General features: G+C 38.9%; 1 long non-coding RNA gene across 14 annotated transcripts in view; it reads left to right on the top strand.

The window, feature by feature from the left end:
- Positions 1–24,524, top strand: part of LOC144381642 (uncharacterized) — a 201,364-nt gene that overhangs the window by 60,078 nt on the left and 116,762 nt on the right. The window contains exon 3 of one of the 14 annotated variants that reach the window (XR_013447295.1): positions 1,914–2,713. The exons of 11 other annotated variants lie outside the window; for them this stretch is intronic. This is a non-coding gene — a long non-coding RNA (uncharacterized LOC144381642). Of the gene's footprint in view, positions 1–1,913; positions 2,714–8,709; positions 8,755–17,305; positions 17,424–24,524 lie in introns of those variants that run through there. 2 more of the 14 variants (XR_013447297.1, XR_013447284.1) reach the window with 2 other exon arrangements.

Below are 24,524 nucleotides of genomic sequence, written 5' to 3'. Positions count from 1 at the left end.
TTACCATGACCCCCACTCAGGTTTCATAATTTGCTAGAACAACTCACAGAACTCAGGAAAGCATTATCCTTATAATTATACTTTTATTACAAAGGATATAACTCAGGAACAGACAAATGGAAAAGATGCATTAGACAAAATATGGAAGTGGGGACAGAGAGCTTCCATGCTCTCTCCAGGAGCACCACCTGCCCAGCACATCAATGTTTTTATGAATCCAGAGCCTTCCTAGATCTCATTATTCAAGAATTTTTATTGAGGTTTCATCATGTAGGCATGATTAATGAAATCATTGGCCACATGATTGAACTCAATGACCAGCCCCCCTCCTATCCCCAAAGATTGGGGGGTGGGGCTGAAAGTTCCAACCTTCTAATTATGTGTGTGGCCAACTCCTTCCTTGAAACTATCTATCTGAGGGCCCACCATGAGTCACCTTGTTATCATAAACTCAGATGTTATTATGAATAACAAAAGACACTCCTATCACTCAGGAAATTCCAAGAGGTTTTGAGCTCTGTACCAGGAACCAGGGGCAAAGACCAAATACATAACATATATTTTTATTACATCCACGTAAGCAATCCATTAAAAGACCATTAGAATTTAATAAGTTTGGTACAGTTGTAGGATACAAGATTAATATTAAAAAATAAATTTAATTTCTATATAGTAGGAATAAATAATCTGAAAATGAAATTAAGAGAACAATTCCACTTACAGTAGCATCAATAACAATAAAATAGGTATAAATTTAACAAAGTTAAGTGCAAGGCTTGTACACTGAAAACTGCAAAATTAGATATCACAAGTAAAAGAAAGAGGTTGGACTCCTACCTCACACCATATATAAAAATTGACTCAAAATTAAAACTAAAATTAAATGCAAAGACTATAAAACTCTTAGAATAAAACACAGGAAAAATCTTAGGACCTTTGGATTTATATATAGATTTCTTATAAATTGCTCCAAAAGCACAAGCAACAAAAGATAAACTGAATTTCATTGAAATTAAAATCTTTTCTACATGAATGGATACTATCAAGAAAGTGAAAAGACCTACAGAATGGGAGAAATCTTTGCAAATCATATACCTAATAAATCTTTGCAAATCCTATACCAGTCTTATATCTAGAATTTATAAGAACTCCTAAAACTCAACAATAAGAAGATAAATAATCCAGTTTTTTAAATGAACAAAGGATTTGAGCAGACATTTCTCCAAGGACGATACACAAATGGCAAATAAGCACATAGAAAGATGTTCAATATTATTAGTCATAGAAAAATGCAAATCAAAACCACAATTAAACATCCTTTTAGACCTATGAGTATGGTGTTATGGGTTGAATTGTGTCCCCCTAAAATTCTATGTTTAAGTCCTAACCCCGGAATATGACCTGTTTGGAAGTAGGGTCAATGTAGATGTAGTTTAGATGAGATCTAGAATAGGGTGGCTCCAAATCCAATATGGCTAATGTCTTTATAGAAAGTGGAATTTAGACACAGACATGTAAACTGGGAAAACGCCATGTGAAAATTAGATATATACTTCCACTAGCCAAAGAACTACCAGAAGCTAGAAGAAAAGTCTGGAACAGATAATTCCCTAAGATCTTCAGAAGGAGCGTGATCCTGCGGACAGCTTGATCTTGAAATTCTAGCCTCCAGAACTGTGGGAGAATTTCTGTTTTAGCCAATCAGTTTGTGGTACTTTGTTACAGCAACCCAAACAAAAGATTACTTCTGGGTATGATAAAAACATGAACAATTATAAATGTTGGTGAGAATGTGGAATGTGAAGTGCAGTCCCTCAAAATGTTAAACATACAGTTACCATCTGATTTGGCAATTCCTCTGTTAGACATATACCCAAGAGAACTGAAAAAGAGTGTTTGTTTATTTTTTTGAGGGGAGGAGGGACAGAGGGAGAGAGAGAGAATCTCAAGCAGGCTCCACACCCAGCGCAAGCCTGATGTTGAGCTCCATCTCACAACCCTGAGATCATGACCTGAGCGAAAATCAAGAGTTGGACAATTAACTAACTGAGCCACCCAGATGTCCCTGAAAATGTATGTATAAACAAATACTTGTACTTGAGTGTTCATAGCAGCATTGTTCAAAATAGCCAAAAGACGGTAATAAGCCAAGTGTTCATCAAATGATGGGTGAATAAACAAAATGTGGTATATCCATACAATGGGATGTTATTCAACTATAGAAATGAAGTACTGATGCATGCTACAACATGGATAAACCTTGAAAATGTTATGCCAAGTGAAAGAAGCCAGTTACAAAGGCCACATACTGTATGATTCTATGTGACATGCCCAGAATAGACAAATCTATAGAAACAGAAAGTAAATTAGTAGTTTCCTACGATGTGGTAATGGGTGGTAGGATTGGGGGCATGGGATAGTTTGGAGAGGAATGGGGTGTGACTTAATGGATATAGGATTTCCTTTTGAGATGTTGAGAATGTTGTAAACTCAGATTGTGGTGATTCTTACACAATTTTGTGGATACACTAGAAACCATTGAATTGTACTTTAAATGGCTGAATTTTATGATATGTGAATTATATTTCAATAAAGACATTTTTAAAAAGATAGACCTGATTCTGAATTATCACTTGAGCCCTCCCTGCAATCCTGACAGAAACCAAAAGAGAGTATAAAATTATGTTGATTAAAAAAAAGAAAGAAAAGAAAAGAAAGCTAATTAGAAAACTCCCAAGACATACTAGTTATGGGAGGTCTGAATTATGTAGATATATGCATGGCAGTGGCAGTCTGTTAAAATAACATTATTGTTCTTGATATTTTGGGAAATGCTATGTGTGTTAGCAAAACAAATAATCTGCACTTCAATCAGGTTTTGTGAGTACACAACTCTGTAGTTCTTGGAACCCTTCAGAAGTGCTAACAGTATTCAATCTGAATGACCCTGGACCAGGCCTTTGACTTCTATGGACCTCCTTGTTCTGTATGAAGGGGAGGTACCCTGGATAATCTCTAAGACCTCCTCTTATCCCAAATGTCTGTGTCCTATTCATCACTCTGAGAAATGAGGCAGTAGCAGGAGAACTCGGGGGCACTAGAATCCCCTGGAAGGAACATGTTATAAAAGGAGATGCTAGGTACTACCACCAGGAACCTCTTTGCATGAGTGAGCCCTAGAAATCAACCTTTTACAGAAGCATGCCAAGCAATTGAGAAACACTGGCAGGCTCTGGAAACTAGTCACCCACAAGAAATCGGGGGCCCTTTTCCCTCCTGTGCCTATGAGCTAAGATAGACACCTCAGTTGCCATCTGTTACTTCTATCTCTAAACCTCTTTATTTAATCTTTTTAAAGTTAGTTGATATCATCATTAATTTGCTTCTTTTTATTTGCCAAACATATGGAGTGGATGGTTGGGATATTAAAATATCCTGCTAATTCCACTTACGCCCTGTGAGTATTACTGATCAAGAAATAGCTACAATTTTATTTTTCACCTGTGAATGGGAGTCACAGGAGACCAGGGAGGTGGTATGTTAGTTACATAGGTTTATAGTCTGTTATGTGACACTGTAGTTCTCCTTCCTCTGGACAGAAATTTATGCTCTCTAGGGGGGCACAGCATTTTAAACAGAGATGTCATAGAAAAGGTTAAAAGGAAGTGGGGAGAGATACCAGTGATAAGACTTCCATTGGCTGAAATAACTTTCAGGCCTTAGGAATAGCTTTGCTCAGATGCCAGAAAAAGGATAAAGCCTTACCAAGAGCCACTGACCTACCTTAAAATGAGATTCAGCTTCATCTGAATCATCCCTCCAATTCAAAGAGAAGGGATTCAAGTTCTTACTGTCTACCTTTAGACCCTTAAACAATAACTTACATGGTGTTTACTGTTCTCAAGCACTGTTCCAAAGCTTTAGCTACATAAACTCACTTATTCTTCAACACAGATTGACAGACAATTATTTCTATTTTAAACATGAAGAGATCGAGACAGAGAGGCTAACTAGATTATAAAGAATACAAAACTGGAAGACTGGAGAGAGGGATATGAATCCAAGCAACAAAGCTCCAGAGTCTGAGGCTTAAACAGTAAACTTCAGCCTTGTTCACCAGAGTTAACTATGCAGCAGAATACAATGTGCTTCCCGTTCCTGGATTAGCAAAATCTTTAGCAACAGGATAATATTGTGCAAATTTGTCTTTAATGAAAAGAGCTTAAGGTTTAAATGGTAATGCATAATGCTAAGTTTGATCTATTAACTGAAACATTGTTCTCTGAAGAATAAAGGGATAACTAGAATTCTATTAGGAGTGAGTGACTTTGAAGAACTTCTTATAATCAAATATTTGTCTCATCATTATGTGTCAGGAAATGACCCTTAGTTAAGTATTGATTTTTAGAAGAATATATTTACACTAACCTGAACACTCCAAGTTGGAATTCTGCACCTCTCCATTCCTGTTCAGGAGCTCAAGAGCTTCATAATTGACCCAATTCCAGAAAGTGAATCCAAAGTGTTAGACTTTTGTTGGCATTGAAATTACTACACACCAATAGTAAGAGACCTTTTTTACCTGGTGCTTTTCATTCAAGGACTTCTAGGAATGAGCAAATTGTTGGACAAAAGATGTAGTCTATCAAAAAAAATTATATGTTGCCTTTCAATACTTAATTTTTGGATGGACCCAGTCATTCAGTAGGTATTCTCTAGGCATCTACCATGCAGAAAGCAATATAATAGCCATTGGGAGGATATGAAGATGAATCTTGTCCCCTAGGAGCTCATTGTTAAGTATGGGAGACAAGATTAAAAACTGCAAAACAAGATGATGGTACAAAGTAATACAACTAGTGACCATCATTGTTCCAAGGGGGACTTAGGTGGGGAAGAAAAACTTTCAGCTTTTTGCTCAACTTGAAAGGACAATGAAGGTAGTGTAGGATTGGGATATATGGAGTTGGGGAGAAAGCCTGGTAGTGGATTGGAAGCTCTAACAATAAGTGATTATAAAGCAGGAACTTTGTGTCTTACATGATCACATATCCCCATGCCAGGCACAAACTGAAATGAGAGATGGAGGAAGGATGGAAGGAGGAGAGAAGCCAGTCATTCCAATCTATAGGGGAAAAGGACATAAGTGCCAACTGACCTCTGATTGATCACTCTGGTGACCTCATAGGATTACAAGCTCTCAAGTTCTGCACTTCAGTTAGGATGGAATATGGTCACATCTAATGCATGACAAAAGAATGCATGCAAATGATTAACAAATTACCTTTCCATTGTGAATTGACACTACATCCTCAACTAGGAGAATAGTGTCAAATATATGCTGGTGTAAAATTAAACAATAAGATTGTTGAAATGACAAAACTATTATCTTGAAAACATTAAAGTGTTGAATAATATTCAAATGATGAGGGGTTGAAAAGTAATGGGGTCAATGATGGAAACAGAGCATACTTAGATTCATTAAATATAGCCACGTTCCTTCAAAATGTCTTCCTTTTGCTCTTCTTAGAAGACCATAGCATGTTGCATTCTCAGATCTGTCCTAGGAACCCATAAAACCCAATATCCAAATCTAATATGGCCACCCAAACAACCAAGAACTGCCTCTTATTCTCCCCCCACATAGCCAAAAGGGCAAATCCCTTGATTGAAAGCACTGCAGTGAATTAAAAACTCATCTTTTTTCTTTAACGAAGGCATTGCTTTTTAAAAAAATTTTATTGGAAATGGTGAGTACTTTCTCTGAAATTGGATATCAGTCTTCAGTAATTTTTTTTAAACTACAGAAAACAGTCATTTCTATATTTTCTCACTTTTGTTGCTTGTTTTTGCCAAATTCTTTCTCTTGGCCATGTGTGACAAATGTGTCCCCAATCCTCTGTACAGACATTTTTCAGCTCTCTGCAAGCTGAGACAAGATCAGTCCTTGACTTCTCCCTCCCTTGGCAAATAGAACCAGAAAAGCATCTTTCACATGCCATTCTGGTCTCAGCATTTCCAGTGTTAGCATAGAAGCAAAGGGGGTAAGAGGTTGGCTAATGAAAATATGGATTTTTTGGATGGTTTACCACAGATTAGAATATCTTTACACACTGAGTGCCACCCTGGAGGCAATCAGGCATTTATTTGTTGACCTGTGCTTTAACCTGCACATTTTTCTGGGTGAGAAGTTGTCTCTTAGCCAGCATGGACACCTCTGAGTAAAAATGCATGGCAATTTAACTGGTGTGATTTGAGAAACTATGAGATGTTTCCTACACCTAAAATTATTTTCCTTGCCCACCTCTTATACTGCCTGAGACTGCATCTTTATAGACTTATTCTATGAATTAACAAGCATCTGGACCAATCCCCATAAGAGTTATGGCACATTGTAAGGGTGTCTGTACTCTTTGGCTTCACTTTAGCTTATCAGTTCTTAGTTCTTCCCTGGTAACTTTCCAAGGTACAGGCACTTTGGAAATTAGAGTTTTTATGAATGGGTACTTGAGACACTGCCCATTCCTGCAAGTTTGGATGGGGTACCTTAGAGAATACAAGGGCACTGGGTGACTAGGAAAAGAGGAAGAGAGCCTACAGAAGTTGGATTATTCACAAACTGGGTGGCTTAGAACAAAAAGATATTAGTCTCACAGTTCTGGAAAACAGAGTTCACAGTCAAGGTGTTGACAAGACCATGCAGTCTTCAGAAGGTGCTGGGGGTGCATCTGTTCCAGGCCTCTCTTTTAGCTTCTGGTATCCTCAGGTGTTCCTTGGATTATAGGACACCTATGTTTCTCCATATTATCTTCCCTTTGTATCTCTGTGTCCAAATTTACAATTTTTATAAGGATGCCAGTCATATTGGATTAGGGTCTAACTTAGTGACCTCATTTTACTTGATTACTTCTATAAAGCTCCTGTCTTCACAAATTAGGTCACATTCTGAGGTACTGGGGGTTAAGACTCCACCATATGAATGAATCTGGGGGAGGACACAATTCAATCTATAACAGAGGTGTGTGTATGTGTTGGGCAGGGGTCTGAGGAAGAAAGTATGTAAGGCACTTGAAAATGAAACTCAGCTAATTCACATTATGCCCTGGGCTGGCCCTGCCTATTTAGTGACTTTGTGCAATAAGAGGTCTTGTCTAGTTCAGGTGTGACTCCTAGAATCAAAAAAGTTGGCTGATAAGGAGAATCAGCTGAATTTCATAACTAAGAGAGTCAGGCAACAGTAATGTTCAGAGCAAGGGGGAAGTCAAGAATCTAGGCAGGTAAGTAAGACAAGGGTAGAGAAACAGGCCATGACTAGGTATGAGATGAGATACCTAAAGAAGCATTTTTTTTTCCTCAACTTTTATTATGAAAATGTTCAGGTATACTGAGAACTTGAAAGAATTACACAAGGAACACCCATATACCCAACACCGAGATTCTATGATTAACATTTTGGTATATTTATTTTATCACATATCTTTCTAATCATGCCTTTTATTTTCTGTATTCCTGATGTTTTGGCCTCTGGGGTCTTGCTTTGCTGACCCTGGAGAGACTGCCACTCTCAGGGTTACCCAGTTCCTAGAGATAGTAAGTGACTTGCCTGCAAAAGTGCCTTTCATTTGCTAAATACTCAATCCAGAGCCCACATCCCCACTGCCCCCCTCTAAGGGAGGCTTTCACAGTTAGGGCCACTATTTGTTGTAATCACCCCAGGGCCATGTATCGGACAATTTGAGAGAGCTCTATACCTCAGAGCCTGCTGAAATTACTCAAACTAGCCAGTCCTAAACCTGCTTAGCCTGCCTTGCCCTTCCTTCTTCCCATGGAAGCCACAATAAAAGCTCTTGCCCACATTTCCCCCTGGCTCTCTCTGCCTTCTAATCAGCCCAGGTACTTCTCCATGGTCCCTCTGTGGCATGGATGTCCCTCCCTCTTGGGAACTGTGAGGAACAAGCTATCTTTTTAATGACAGCCATTTCTTGACCCATTGACCTCACCATTCCTGGCTAATAATAAAAGAAAACTAAATTTTAAGACACTATCCATTAATCTTATTTGTTGCATTTTGTTTTTTTAAAATCATCTTTATTGAAATATAATTTACCTTCAATAAAATTCACCAATTTTAAGCATATAATTGAGTTTTGTAAAAAACAAACAAAAACCTGTTAAAAACTACCACCACAATAACAATACGGAACATTTAAGTTACCTAAAAAAATTTCTTCATATCCATCTACAGCCAATCCCATTCTCCCCATCTGTCCCTGGAAACCGCTGATCAACTTTCCATCACTATAGTTTTGCCTTTTCTAGAATTTCATATACATTGTATGTGATCTTTTCTGTCTGGCTTTTTGCAATGAGCATAATTATACTTTTGAGATTAACTGATTTTGTTGCTTGTATCAACAGTTCATTCCTCTTTATTGCTGTGTAGTATACCATTGTATGGCTATGCCACAATTTATTTATACATTCACCAGTTAATGAGGATTTGGATTGTTTCTAGTTTGGGACTATTCTGAATAAGGCAAATATGAGCATCGAAGTACAAATCTTTGTATGGAACATAATTTTTTTCTTTTATCTTGAGTAGATACCTAAGAGTAAGATTTCCAGCTCATGTATTAAGTGCATGTTTAATCTTACATGAAATTGCCAAACTGTTTTCCAAAGTAATTGTACCATTTTGCATTTCCACAGCAATGTATGAGAGTTCCAAAGACTCTGCATCATTGACAAGACTTGGTATTGTCTTTTTTTTTTTATTATGTTATGTTAATCACCATACATTACATCATTAGTTTTTGATGTAGTGTTCCATGATTAATTGTTTGCGTATAACACCCAGTGCTCCATGCAGAATATGCCCTCTTTAATACCCATCACCAGGCTAACCCATCCCCCCACCCCCCTCCCCTCTAGAACCCTCAGTTTGTTTTTCAGAGTCCGTAGTCTCTCATGGTTCGTATTGTCTTTTAACTTATGCATTCTGATGCATGTGTAGTAGTGCCCCATTGTGGTTTTAATTTGCATTTTCCTAATGACTAATGAAGTTGAGCATCTTTTTTATGTACTTATTTTACATTTGAATATCTTCTTTTGTGAAATCTGGGGGTTTTTTGTCCTTTTTTTAAAATTTTTTATTTAAATTCAATTTAGTTAACATATACTGTTTTAGGGGTAGAATTCAGTTGTTTATCAGTTGCATATAACACCCAGTGCTCATTAGATCAAGTGCCCTCCTTAATGCCCATCACCCAATTATCCCACCCCCCTACCCCCTCCCCTCCAGCAACCCTCAGTTTATTTCCTAGAGTTAAGCATCTCTTACAGTTTGCCTCCCTTTCTGTTTTCATCTTATTTTATTTTTCCTTCCCTTCCCCTATGTTCATCTGTTTTGTTTCTTAAATTCCACGTGAGTGAAATCATATGGTATTTGTCTTTCTCTGACTGACTTATTTCACTTAGCATAAGACCCTCTAGTTCCATCCACATCTTTGCAAATGATAAGATTTCATTCTTTTTGTTGGCTGAGTAATATTCCATTGTATATGTATACCACATCTTCTTTATCCATTCATCTATCAATGGACATCTGGACTCTTGTCCATTTCTTAATTGGGTTGTTTGCCTTTATTAAGCTCTGAGTTCTTTAAATATCCTGGATAGAAGTCCTTTATCAGATATGTATTTTGCAAATCTTTTTTTCCCAGTAAAGAAGCAGTTCTTAAGTAGGAAATACCTGAGTTCAGGGGAGACAAGGGGTCCCAAATCCAGGCAACTGAGTAACTTAGAGCAACATGTCAGCAATGAGAATGCTGAATTATGAACCCCATTCTGGACAAAAAACTCTGGCCCAGCCATGGTTCTTTTATATATGTCTGGTTAGGGAAGAACCACTTGCAGTGCATGAATAGCCCACTGTGCATAATGTGGGGTGACTCAGTCTGGCCCACCAGCAGGAAGTACAATACCCTTTTATGGCATTTGTGGCAGGGCATTTGGGGAGCAAGGAGGAAGAGGGCTTAGTAAGATATTAATAGGAACTTGAGCCAGGTGGGAATGGTGGCTTCAGTATTCATGGAGAAGGTTAGCTTTCCAAGAGCAAGTCCTAATAAGAGAGTAGCAAATTCAGACTCATTCTGGGCAAACAAGGAAAGGCTAAGTCCAAGAATAATAGAATGGTAAGATGGGGGTACATATTCAGAAGTCTAGAGAAGAGAAGGTAGCAAATCCATGAGAGCTTGATATCATGGAGGAATGGGGCCTGAGGGGTCATGACTATGTGACTAGCACTCATATATTACTTGCAAGTTTGATTCTTCTTCCAGAAATGTTTTAATAGAAAATGTAGTGAGTTTTGTAGACAGAGCTTTAGTCAATATCTTACTCTGCAGTGTCTTAGTACTGACTTTGTACATCTGGAAGTCAGCCAGATCTTGTGGGTGGATCATTAAACTAGAATTATTTTGTTAGAACACCAGTACCTTAATGTGTGACCTTGACCTAAGGCTAGCCATCAACTTGTGAAGAGGAATGACCCCAAGAGAAAGGCCCTGCTGCCTCCACTTAAAGGACTGTTCTTACAAAAAACAAAAAACAAAACAAAAACCAATACAAAAAAGAATGCAATCCTCTCTGGTTTCTAGTTGTTTAAAGAGTATATTATGAGGATTCTAAAGATAATATCTGTGGAGGACTTTGAGCTCCTGCAATAAAAATGTATAAATATAACCAAAGGAATTCTGGTAGACAAACATTGCAAGATTGTGTATCAGTCTCTGTATCTATATTCAGATTTTTTTTTAACTTGGCTTGTGTCCAGAAGTATGCCTGGTATAGAGAGAAAATGCTTAGTACTAGATATTTAGCTCAATCCCTTCCTTTAAAACAAGGTCATGGAGTAGATTTTCATCAGAGCTCAGGAACCTGACCTGTAAACCTCCCTCACAATGAGAAGTAAAGCTAAGTATAGATCAGTCCTGTGTGACAAATATTTTGATGAGAACTTTATATATAATTTGAATTATTTATATCATGTATCTTTCAATGAAATGATTGTCGATCAAATTTATTTCAAGTGTTATTCCCATGTTACTCAAGTTCTATAGGTTTTACGTAATTATAAAAGGCTTAACATTTTTATGAAACATTGTAAGATATGATTTTGGTTCTAACAGTTTATCCTTGACACTAGTATTTAATTCAGAGAATGAGATCAAGACACTAAAATGAGGATGCTCGTGGGGCACCTGGGTGGCTCAGTCGGTTAAACATCGACTCTTGATTTCGACTCAAGTCGTGATCTCAGGGTTGTGGGAATGAGCTGCATCAGGCTCCATGCTATACATAGAGGCTGCTTAAGATTCTCTCTCTCCCTCCACCTCTCCTCCTGCCCCTCCCCCATCCATCTCTAAAAATAAAATAGAAATAAAATAAAATGAGGATGCTCATGAACTTTGAAGGATAAAAGATCATTTGGATTTAGCGTCTATGTGTGTATTTTTCTCTATGTTTTATGAGGTGGTTATATAAAAGGGACTTCTAAAATAGAAAGGGATGACAAAAATGGGCTGAACATTTCAAACAAAGTTCAATGTGAAATCAGAAGTATATTCAGTAGAGGTGACAGGGAACAAAGTTGTGGAGGAGAAAGAAGAAAAAGAAAATCAGCAAGCAGTAAAAATAATGATTGGGGTCAGGCAGTAACAGTAAAATCAAGAAACTTGAATATGATGGAAAAAACCATGGGTAGCTATAAAAGAGGCATTTGAAATAGGAAATGATGTGAGAGGAGAAGATAATTTTAGTACAGTTAAAGGAAATAGCAGCTATGGGTGCTAAGAGAGAGGATTAATTTTAAATGTGTCCCAGAAGTAAGAGAAATATTTTTTAAGGGGTGGGGAAAGAATGATGAGAAAAGCCTAGTTGAGTGTTATATGGCTATTTCAAGCAAGATTCTACATAGAGTATTGTGTCCATTTTTGGACACCATACTTTCACTGGAGCATTGATGAACCAGAGGTCATTCAAGACACCAGGGTGGTGAGAATGGGCAGCTCTCCTCAGATATCTGTAGGTCTGCCATAAGGAAGAAAGATCACATTCGGCTCTATATTGTTCAAAAGAAAGAAATAGACCCAAGGAAAGTTAAAGGGATGCAGATTTTGCTTAATATAATGTTCTAACAATTAGACATGCCCCCGTAATACGATGGGCTATTGTACAGTAATGCTTCCCACCTTTGCAAGTATTCAAGCAGAAAATATTCAATAACCTGACTAGCTAATCGAATGGTTTCTTTTACCTTATAAGGTCCTTTCTGCCTGGAGGAACATGTGATTTGCAGACAGTGAACGCAGGGCCTCACAGCTCTGATGCTGCACTTTGATCTTTTACTGGGGGTGCTGCTTTCCCAACACCCCCACCTGCCAGGAGGAAGGGAAGGCAGACATACTTGCTATGACCATCCTTTTGGCACAATCTATTTATTGGCTGGTACGTTCAGTGTCAGTTACTGCTTTTTACTTCGCCTTATTATTAATTCTGGGCCCCCAAGGAAACATTTTTGAAGGCCTTTTCCCTCTTTGTTAATTATAATATGAAATCAGTCAGGGTCCAAGGAGAAAACAGATAAGCATTCAAACTGAGTAATTTGAGGAGAGTTTAATAAAGGAACTGTTCACAAAGGTGTGGACAGTGTTTACAGAAACCAACAAGGGATGGCACCGTCCCCCAGGACTTGTGATGGGGGAGACATTACCTACCCCCAGCCTGAAGATGGAAGATATGGAGCTGTTTCCAGACCCTGGAGAGAGTGATTGTGTGAGAGGACTGCCTGAAAGGAGAGTTTGTAGCCAACACGCAGCAAGAGAGCCAGGGAAATAAATAACCTAACCTCACTTTTCTTCTGCTGGTGCCTCTCGGTGCCAAACCTGACCATGAGCTGGGCATGAAGGGAGCCAGCTGACATCTATGTGGGTCAGCCTCCTGGGGCACAGAGCAGGACAGAACTGAGGAGAGGAGTCTGGAGAGGTTAATGGAAGAAACCACGAGAAGCAAATTCCTCCCTAAGGTACAGCTGGTGCTTAAGCAGTATTTGTATCGTTGGGAATGTGGCAGTGTATCTTGGAAGAGCTTAGAGCCTCAACCCTCTGCTAGCCTCCCTGAGGTCATGCCTGCTCAGGGTTACGGCTCTCTGCAGGGTTTTTCCTAATGGCCATGTTTAGTACCTCCACCATCAAAGAAAGCACACAGAGTAACTTTATTAAAAAGAGGACAGGGGCACCTGGGTGGCTCAGTTGTTAAGCATCTGCCTTCGGCTCAGGTCATGATCCCAGGGTCCTGGGATCGAGCCCCGCGTCGGGCTCCCTGCTCCGCAGGAAGCCTGCTTCTCCCTCTCCCACTCCCCCTGCTTGTGTTCCCTCTCTCGCTGTGTCTCTCTCTAAATAAATAAATAAAATCTTTAAAAAAAAAAAAAAAAAAGAGGACACGTAGAAGTCCTTCGTTTTAGTTAGGTATTAGAGTTACCCTACCTTGGAGCAGAGGAGAAACATCTAGACTGAAAGGCAGTTTCACTGGGAAGTAATTGAAGCTTAAGCTTTGGTGCCCCTTCCTTGCTGGGATCTCTGTGAATGTTGGGAGTTTCTGGGGGTTGTAGAGTTTTCTAAGTGGGGAGGGAAGTCAGATTGTACTTCTATGTAAGCATTTCTAGTACATTGCCTAGGGAAGTGTCACAAGAGAGAGATCTGGCCTTACAAAGCGCCAAGGTAGTTTGTCATGAATCCTCTTCTTCTCCTTAATAAATATGCATTTTTGATACCTAACATTGTATTTTATATTTTATATTCTTTTTCTTAAGAAGGATCAACCAAGTAATACAAGCTTTAGCCCTCACAAAACCTGGATCCCCCCTACCTACATGGAATTTTCATTGTACTCAAACTAGGTCAGCAGTCAGTTTATAATGTAGGCATGTGAACGGCTTTGGTGCGGCGAGTCAAAGGGATTTTGTATGTTAACGGTGGAAAGTTTACACATGAGAGAGAATGAGCACATGCGCAGGTTGTATCTGTGGATAAAAGAATGGCTCCTGTATACCGGCAAACAGGCATCACGGGATCAAAGTTCACGCTTTGCCCCCGTTTGGTTGCTGCTTCATCTCTCTGCTTCACATTAGTGTTCCTTGAACACACACTTTATACGAGATGTATCCACCTCCTAACTACATCTAGGGCTCTGACTCTCAACTTTGTTCCCCTTCCTCCTGCACCCCTCACATCCCTAGAAGCTGACCCTCAGCTAGGATATTGCAACTTCATGGAAAAGTCAAAATACAATTTCCGATGTTGTCATTGCAATTTCTGACTTGATGCCTCACCGATGCACCAGTTTTCCCTTCAGCTCTGACTAGCATGACTTCTTCAAAAGCTTGGCCACTGAACTCTGGCTTCTATGGGATCGTTAGCTTTGAGGATTGTATTGTACCACTTTCTGTGTCTATTGAAGCTCCTTAGTCTTTTTTCTCCTGGGTATAATCTAGGCTAGAAATCATTGCCCTCCTATTAGATTAGGCTCTGCCCATACTGAGGTTACACAGATTTATCTTCCATCTTTTCTCCTCAGTTTTCATGTTGCCAACCTCTTTTGCTGTTTCTTTCTGTTTTCTCCTCTCTCTGATCCATTTCTCTGTTCAGTCCATACAATAGGATCTTCTTTTATCCAGAGTACTGTTAGGTCTCTCGGTCAGGTTCTCCCCTCCAAATCTAACCTTCTTTAATCACTGCTCAGAGTGACTGTAAACATGGGCATCTCAAACCACTCATCAGACATCACTCCACTCCTTAAGGCTCTGTAGTGGCCTTCCATAACCCCACAAAGCGCATCCAAACTGTTTTCCAGGTGTCACATCACTTCCTTATTTAAGATTCACTTGCTCAAAAAAAAAGAAAAAAAAAAAAAGATTCACTTGCTCAAATCTCAATTTGTCTAATTCTATCCCTACTTTTTCTAAAACTGCATGATGCATCTATAGCCGCTCCTTTGTGCCCCTTACTATGTGCCAGATTCCATGCTATGTACTTAATTTGACCTGAGTAAGTGGCCCAAAGTTACAGACGTGGTGTAAGGGTCTCAGTAGTGTTTGAACTAGGTATCTCTGTTCTCAGATTCCATACTGTCAACCATTGTCCCAGTGTTTCTCAGAATTTGGGCCATTGACCATCTGCATCAGAGTCACCTAGGGTGCCATTTAAAGTAGACATTCCTGGGTCTCACCACATATCTATGTAAATGATGAAAAGGAATCAGTTATATGAAGATCTAATGAAAGACTCTTCTAGACAATGAGAACAGAAAATCCTGAGTTGGCAATAAGCAAGGATCAGAATAAAGGCCTGGGAGCTGGAGCACAGTGAGACCAGCGAGGTAGAAGGGGTCAGATCATGAGGATCTGGAAGCTTCGGATATGGTTAGACAGGAAGCTTTAGGACAGTTGTAAGCAGACGAATAAGCTCTGCCTTACCTTTTAATAGATGGCAGCTGCCCACTTAAGAGTTGTAGAGCAGTGGAGTTGTTTTAGGGGAGCAGCTGCCCAGCCAGGGCATCTCCTTGCATCAAGAGAAGCCATGGATGAATTCTTGCAATTGGAATGTGAGCAGGAGTGACTTATGTGTCTCTCTTGGGCAAAAGTATCAGAGGAACAGATGTGTCTGCCTCACTTCTTCTTTCCACTTCTATCAGCTAGATGGATGTTAACTTCATGTATTGAAGATAACTAGTTTTGACCTGTGCTAGCCTGGCCCTGACAAAGAATCCCCTACATGGGACTATGGGGCAAGTGAGAAGTAAAATCCACATTACTCAAATATGGGGGTTTCTTTATTATAGTAGCTACTGTTACCTTAAATGATGCAAGTCATATGACTTATGCTTTGCTGAGATCATGTTGGCTACTGTGTGGACAATAGTCTGGAGGTGCTGGGGGTGGCAGCAAGGGTGGGAGCCGGGAGACCAGTTAGGTGGTTCTAATGGGAATGATGTTGGCTTAGATTAGGTTGGTGGCACTGGAGTGGTATGAAGTAGACATACTAGATATACTTGGGAAAAAAATTTTTTTATGAAACTCGCAAGATGTATGAATGCACTGGATGTTGAGTAAGACAGGAGAGAGAAACCAAGGACTACAAGATGTTTGGCTTGAACTCACTGAAAAAACAGTGATGCTATTTTCTGAGATGGAGACCAGAACTCTCAAAATCCTCCCTTAATTGCAGTTCTCCCAGTTAGCTCCATTTGTCCTCAATGATCTCTTAGCTGTGGCCCTTAGACCACATTATTCACTACCTGTGGCCTCATCCATATGCTACAGATCCTACATGTACTTCACATGTTAATGCTCAGAAAAAAAACTTGGCCTACACTCTCTCAGCCTGAACGTCTGATAAAATGAAACTCGTAAACATGAAAAATAACAATTTTAACCTCAAATGGGTTTAAGTTGCTTTTCTCATTCTTACCAAGTTGGAGGACAGATAGAGAAGGATTTTATATTTTATGCAAGTAATTAGGAAGTAAAGGTGATGACATTAATCACAAGTTTTTGTAGTTCTGGGCTGACCTTGATTTGGAGTATGGTTACAACACACTTTATAACCATATAATTCTGGTGAGATTATGTCTATTGCTTCCTTTTCTCTCTGTGTCCTCTGAACGTGGGTCAACTCAGAGTCACAGTGGCTCCAGGGCAGTGCTCTCTAAGTGCTATCGGGGCTGGAGATGAACCTGCTCTGTCAGGCTAGAGTGGTCAGCCATTGATGATTCTCCCCTTGGGTCTCAGGAGAGGTGGTTATCTCCTTTTGAACATGGTCATAGGAGGAGCCCTAGTGTCTATTTGGGGCAAGTAAAAGAGAACCCCCAGAAAGGTTAGGTAGCTGGAGCTGGACTCAAGAGATAGGCTTTGCCTATGAATATGCATTATGGTTTAGGGCAAGTACTTTTTCCTTCACTTCAATCCGAGCTGTCACTATTAGCACTTGAGTTTTCTGTGACTCTCACTGCTACCCATAAGCATGCATCAGTGGAACTAAGCCAAGTCCCCAGCTGTGAGATGTCTCTTCAGTTTTTTGTCTCTTCAGTCTTAGGGGAGAAGGGGACTGAGGGTGAAAGGAGAAGGTACAGAAAGGAGAAGTTCATTACATATCCCTTGAAAAGCTATTCCTGCTGATCCATCAGTTCCTACTCTCCCACCCATGCCTTCACACATACTCCATAATTCTCCATCTGTTTCCAGCCCATTCACTGGGAATTGAATATGAGTGGCTTCTGCAACCGAGTGAGAGAAATGAGCAGTAGTGATGACTCTACACATCCATCCATCCATCCATCCATCCATACATTCATTCATTGAAAGATGGGTAAGATTTCATCATGCGGAGAAGGGGGAGGGGCTGAAGAGAGGAAACAGGAAACAGCATGTGAAAAGACATTATATTCTATTTACAACTAGGAACTGTGTCCTGAGGATATTCTTGGCTGAATAAATCAGTATGTGTCATCATACCATAATATAATGATTTAACAACAGCAGTAATGGCCTATATTTTAACCATGGAATCTCTCATTGGTGTCGATAGTGATGTGAGCTGGACACTTGAGCATATTCTATCATAAAGTTATTTGTAACATAAGGCAGGGTCTACACTCTGCTTTATCTGCTTTAGTTTCATTTTCAACCTATAATTTAACATGTATCATTTACTAGGTATAATGTGGTTGATTTGCTACAAATTAAAAGTTGAAAGAAATGATGGTAAATAATCTACACAAAACTCAAATAAAACCATTTGAATCTCCCACTAGATGGCATAGGAAGAACCTAGAATAATATAATACCTAATTCTCATTGCTAGACTCAACAAAAAGGAGTTTCTATTTCTATGGTTTCCTGATTCTGAGTATTTTCTATTAAAAGCAAATACTCTATAAGTAATATCTTTGTAATTGTTTCTTCTTTAACAATGATCTATCTTAAAGCAGTCATAAATGCATGTGGTTTAAAATTCATAGTAAATAGGAGAATACGGTGAGAGTTTATTAAACTCATTTTAAACAGATTAAAATCATTCTTTTTTCATCAAGCTATTTTTCTGTTCCTTTTTCATTTTTCCAGGCTTTTTCCATTTGGGTTCTTAGAAAGCTCAATTCAGGGTTTCTCTTAGTGATATCAGTCTCAGACATTCCTGACTTGGGGAAGAAAATAAAAGTTAATAATTCTCTCTTATTGTGACCCTGGTAGACAAGGCACTGTCATCTACCAGTTACAGATTTTACAGAGCAATCAAAAGTGAAGGAATCCATATTTACTGATTAGAAGTAAGAGGGAACTATCATGTGACCTGTGTAAGTAAAGCCACATTACTTTAAGAACATTAACAAGTATTACCCAGGGTTAAAAGAAATCCTACTTATTTGTCTAACACTTGACCTTTAATAATAGAACCTGTCTAATCCCCATATAATTATTCAAAACACTGAGTCCCAATTAATTTCCTCTTCATGTGAACTTCATACAAGCCCTAGTCTAAGTCTATTTTAAAAATGTTGAAGGAAGGCGCGCCTGGGTGGCTCAGTCATTAAGCGTCTGCCTTCGGCTCAGGTCATGATCCCAGGGTGCTGGGATCGAGCCCCGCATCGGGCTCCCTGCTCAGCGGGGAGCCTGCTTCTCCTTCTCCCTCTGTCTACCACTCTGCCTACTTGTGCTCTCTCTCTGTCAAATAAATAAATAAAATCTTTAAAAAAAAAAAATGTTGAAGGAATGTGATTTTTGATAAGTGCCATAAGTGAATGATGGGGAGCTAGAGCCATCTTATGTAGCTAGTCTTTTCTGGGCACACCAGGACTCAAACTTCCCAAATCCCTGAGTTATCTGGAGTAAAGCTACATTGGAAAGGCACTCAAAGCTTGGAAAGACTGCTTGATCTTGAATACTGAGCCGAGTAAATATATCTTCCAAATAAACCCCAATCTTTGATGTAACTGGTACTATGGCACCACAGGGATTCATTCAACACGTATTTCCTGAATGCCTTCTTTGTACCACACTCTGTGCTGGACCTTCAGCTGGCTTAAACAATCTGACTCTAGTATTGGGGCAGCAGGTAAGGAGGCAGGAATAGTATCACTTCCAATAATTGTCTTTTACTGCAACAAGGGCCTCATAAATCATGGTAGTTTGCAACACTAGAATCAAAAGGACACTTAACTTGAACCACAGTGCCCCCTGGTAATCATAACTGATATTCTACCTAGCTAATGAAAGTTCTTATTGAATGTAGAAGTACTGCTTGATTCTATTCCAATAATTACAGCAAGCAGGAGCAGAAAACCAACTCTTGCTGGTTCCTAGGACAATGCTCCCAATGTAGGATTTCTTTCTACATTGTATAACCTCTGGATACCTTTCATCAGAATCTCCTGGATCACTTGTTTTAATAAACATTCTGGAGCCCTACTGTAGGTCACCAAATCATATCTCCAGATTTCTTGACCAGGAGGCTACAGCAGAAAATATGCATGGACCAATTCCCAAGCACACATGAGATCACCATGGACACTCTATGAATCAAAAGGGAGATGTGGGGGCTCAAAATGTGGTGAGTTCCTAAGCACAACTAGGATCTGGAGGCATCACATTTTGGGCCTTGACATCAATGTGATGTCATTTCCTACTGCTTATCTTAGGTAAGGAGCAGCTTACAAATGTCCTCCCCTAGGGAAAACATCAAAGAATTAATTGACTGAAGGCACTGAGTATGGATTCTACTTAACTAACATTTCCGGGGCGCCTGGGTGGCTCAGTCGTTAAGCGTCTGCCGTCGGCTCAGGTCATGATCCCAGGGTCCTGGGATCGAGCCCCACATCGGGCTCCCTGTTCCGCAGGAAGCCTGCTTCTCCCTCTCCCACTCCCCCTGCTGTGTTCCCTCTCTCGCTGTGCCTCTCTCTGTCAAATAAATAAATAAGATCTTAAAAAAAAATAACTTATTTACAGGAAATTATTTATCTGAAATGCTTCACTTCATTATTAAGTTTTAATACCAGTAAAAATAATGTGACTTTACCAGGGCCTAGTCTTCCCTAATTCATTAATGCATAGAACTGTCAGAAATCAAAATGCAGAGGAGTACTAACGTGGAGTCCCCACATGTTCTGGTAAATGTTGTTGCTTTGAAGCAGAATTAAATTTGGGGATCTTACACAGAAAAATTAGAAAGTGATTTTTAAAAAATCTTTTCTGTTTGGTGATATATATGTGCACATGTATACATGGATCTGTATAAAGGTCATAGGTTCCAAAACAAGTCCAGCATTGTACTGGGAATTTAAATGTTTTATTCCACTGATTTGTACAACTGTTCTGCTGTGGTAGTTATTATGTTAACCCTGTTATACAGAGTAGGAACCTAAAGCTTGAGTAACTTGCTCAAGGTGACATAACATAGCAAAGAAGCTCACAAAGCAAAAGAAGATCTTGAACCCTCCAAAGTTCATGACATTTCCATTATACCATGCTTATAAAGAAACATAAAAAGAAATTATTACATAAAAAAAGATATTAAATGCTAAAACTTTCATGACAATTTTTTCCTTTGCAATATCAAAAACATCCAGTAGGCTGTACTCCTGAATCAGTTTTCTAATTGAAACCCACCCAAAGCCATTAAACAGTGACTTTCTTAAGAGTTTCAGGTGGTTTTTTGATGTATTGCTTTATTTTATTTTATTTTTTTACATTTTTAGAAAATTCTAGGTTTTTTTTTAATTTTTTTTATTTTCCAAGTTTTCTTATTATGTTCAGTTAGCAAATATATAGTACATCGTTTGTTTTTGATGTAATGTTCAACGATTCATTAGTTGCATATAACACCCAGTGCTCATCAGAACATGTGCCCTCCTTAATGTATTATTTTAAATGAAATCTACAACAATAATTTTAAAATTTCTATATGCACACCTGAACATCAAAAGAAAATATTATTTTGCAGGCATTGGTTTTTGGTCCTTAACTGATTTTTTATATTAAAATAGTACCCTATTAAAATTGTTTGTGAAACGTATTGATGCTTCCCAGCTAGGGACAGAGCTTTATCTTATTCCATCATTGTGAAAGTCATGCTATGTTATCAAAGGCTGCCACACAGCTTAGCCTGATTTACAGAAGTGTGATTAGTTTATCAATATGTCTCCAGGTGTGCCAAGGCACAGTTATTTTAGAATCATCAAAGACAGTGGTTCACAAAAGATGGTCCCCAACCTGCAGCACGAACATCACCTGGGGTCTTGTTAGGTAAATTCTCAGGCGCCACTCCAGACCTACTAAATCAAAACCTCTGGGAATAGGGTCCAGAAATCTGTGTTTTAACAAGCCCTAAATCTATCACAAGTATAGATTTCTGGGACGTCTGGGTGGCTCAGTTGGTTGAGTGAGCATCCAACACTTGGTTTCGACTCAGGTCATGATCTCAGGGTCATGAGATCAAGCACAGCCTTGGGCTCCCTGCTCTGTGGGAAGTCTGCTTGAAATTCTCCCTCTCCCTCTGCCCCTCCCCCTGCTTGTGCACACGCTCTCTCAAATAAATAAATAAATAAATCTTAAAAAAAGAGAGTGTAGATTTCTGATCCTTACTCAGATTGGATCGGAATCCCTGGGGCCTAGGAATTTATATTTTTTACAAATATCCCAGTGATTCTTGGACACATAGAAGTTTGAGGACCACACTGGTATGTGGTATGATTTGAGGGGACTAAGAAAGATCTTTCTCTTAATATTTTTCTCTACTTCTTGCTCAAAAGGCAATTAATTTTATAGAATTAAGTTTATCTTTGTGTATGGTGTAAGAGAATGGTCTAGTTTCATTCTTCTGTATGTAGCTGTCCAATTTTCCCAGCACCGTTTATTGAACATATATACAATGGAATATTACTCAGCCATCAGAAAGGATGAATACCCACCATTTGCATCGACATGGTTGGAACTGGAGGGGATTATGCTAAGTGAAATAAGACAAGCAGAGAAAGACAATTATCATATGGTTTCACTCATATGTGGAACATAAGGAATAGCGTGGAGGACCATAGGGAAAGAGAGGGAAAGCTGAAGGGGGGGGAAATCAGAGAAGGAGGCAAACCATGAGAGACTATGGACTCCAGGAAACAAACTGAGGGTTTCAGAGGGGAGGGGGATGGAGGGATGGGCTAGCTGGGTGATGGGTATTAAGGAGGCCACGTGTTGTGATGAGCACTGGGTGTTATATGCAACTAATGAATCATTGAACACTACATCAAAAACTAATGATATACTATATGGTGTCTAACTGAACATAATAAAAAAATTTATAGAATTAAGCAAGTATGTCTCCATTAGTTTCTAAGTTCATTAAGTCATAAATATTTTAGAGTAAATATTTTTTTATTAACTAGATACTTCACCTTTGTAGGAGACCTAGAAAAGGAAACAATTAAACAGAAGGGATGTTACAAAGAGAGACTACAAAAGCCTAATTTGAATGCTTTGCCTCTGAGATGTGATTTATAGATACATACCTCACATTATTCATTAGGGAGATGTCATAGTTCCAGTATAACATCTTCAGTGTAACATTCTTTAGCCAAACCCTGCCTCCTGCAAAGAGAACCTTGTAAAAGTCTACTTGACAATAATCAAGCAAGACTTATACTCTGAGTATAGGTAATAATGTATTGTTATGTTTACTCAGTTGTGTGTATTTTTTTAGTGTAGCTAGAACCTATATACTCAAAGGCATAAAAACAAAACATGAGACACATAGGAAAATTAATATCATTACTTTGTAATATCACTTAAACTTTTTTCAAATAATATATATCTATCTTATTAAACAGATTAGGTTCCATATGACTTCCTGTTGCTTCAAAATAGATACAGATACAACATGGATGATCCTGGAAAGCATTGTAAGTGAAAGAAGTCAGACACAAAAAGACACATATTGTATGGTTCCATTTATATGAAATATCCAGAATAGGTAAATCCATAGAGATAGAAAGCAGATTACTGGTTGTCAAGGGCCGGAGGAGGGGGTAATGTAGAGTGACTATTTAATGAGTCGGGGCTTTTCTTTTAGAATGATGAAAATGTTGGGCGGGGGATGGGCTAAATGGGTGAGGAGTATTAAGGAGGGCACTTGTTGTGATGAGCACTGGGTGGTATATGTAAATGATGAATCACTAAATTCTACTCCTGAAACCAATATTACACTACATCTTAACTCGAATTTAAATAAAAATTTGAAAGCAAAACAAAACAAAACCAAAAATTTCAATATGAAAATGCAAAAAAAAAAAACCATAGAATGATGAAAATTTTCTTGGACTAGATTGTCGTGATCATTGTACAACATTGTGAATGTACTAAATGCCACTGAATTGTACACTTTAAAATGGTAAATTTTATGTGTATAACAAATACATAACACATACATAAAATTAAATAGAATAAAATAAAATCTTCCCTCGAAGGATGAAGACAGATAGTACTCAGGATATAGAAAAGAATGTGCTGCTGGGGTTGGAGGGAAGTCTAAAAGATACACCCCAAAATGGTTTAAGGGGGACACTAAATTTGGGAAAATATCAAGTTACAATGTTGAAAGCCAACTTTGACTTAGATATATGCTTTGGCTTGCCAACAAAACAACAACAACCGCTCCCCACCCCCAAACAAAAGCACACAAAGCCACTGATCACCTATAATCCCCTGATAAACAGCTACAGTGCTGCATTCACAGTTAGGCCACAGTCCCAGTGGGTCAGCTCACAGGGTGAGGCTTCCTACGCAGCAGTCCCCAGCTGGCTTCTCACATATCTCCACAGAAACACAGGGAGTGGGATTCATCATTTACTCCCACCCGAACTCCCCTCCCCAATCCTGGTAATCACGCCCCCAGGCAAATATGAGTCCCTCCTATGAAGTAATCTAAGAATGGATGTTTATTTTTCATGCTGGCTTTAATTTAATGATTATCAGTGTCCATGTGACTGTACATAAAGGCTATTCTCACTTTACTCCTTCAGAGAATTCAGATATATTTACAAGCCGTGACCTCAGTTCTTGTACCTTTCTATTCCCTCTCCTACTGTCTAGAAATCAAATTGCCCTCCTAAAAATTCATCATACTATATCAGGTTTAGATAAAAAACTGTATCTGAAACCTTCAGTTGAAAAACTGGAGAACTCGACTGTGAACTGTTTTGGAATGAGACAAAATGGCGTCTGCTGTGCTTTCTGAAGAAGGGCTGCTCTTTGTGTAGGCGCTTCTGTGAAATTCTGTCACCCACGCTATCCATTACAATGCTCATAACATTCACATATCTGATCTGGAGGAAATGTAGCTGGCACTGTGTTTATTCCTGTTACCTCCTGTCTTGAAGCAAAATGCCAGTGCTTCATGCAGCCTGGAGTGGTAAACATCAGCTGGGGA

This window comes from Halichoerus grypus, chromosome 4 (genome assembly GCF_964656455.1).
Source record: "Halichoerus grypus chromosome 4, mHalGry1.hap1.1, whole genome shotgun sequence".
NCBI classification, from domain to species: domain Eukaryota; kingdom Metazoa; phylum Chordata; class Mammalia; order Carnivora; family Phocidae; genus Halichoerus; species Halichoerus grypus.
This window is presented reverse-complemented; position numbering and strand designations above follow the sequence as displayed.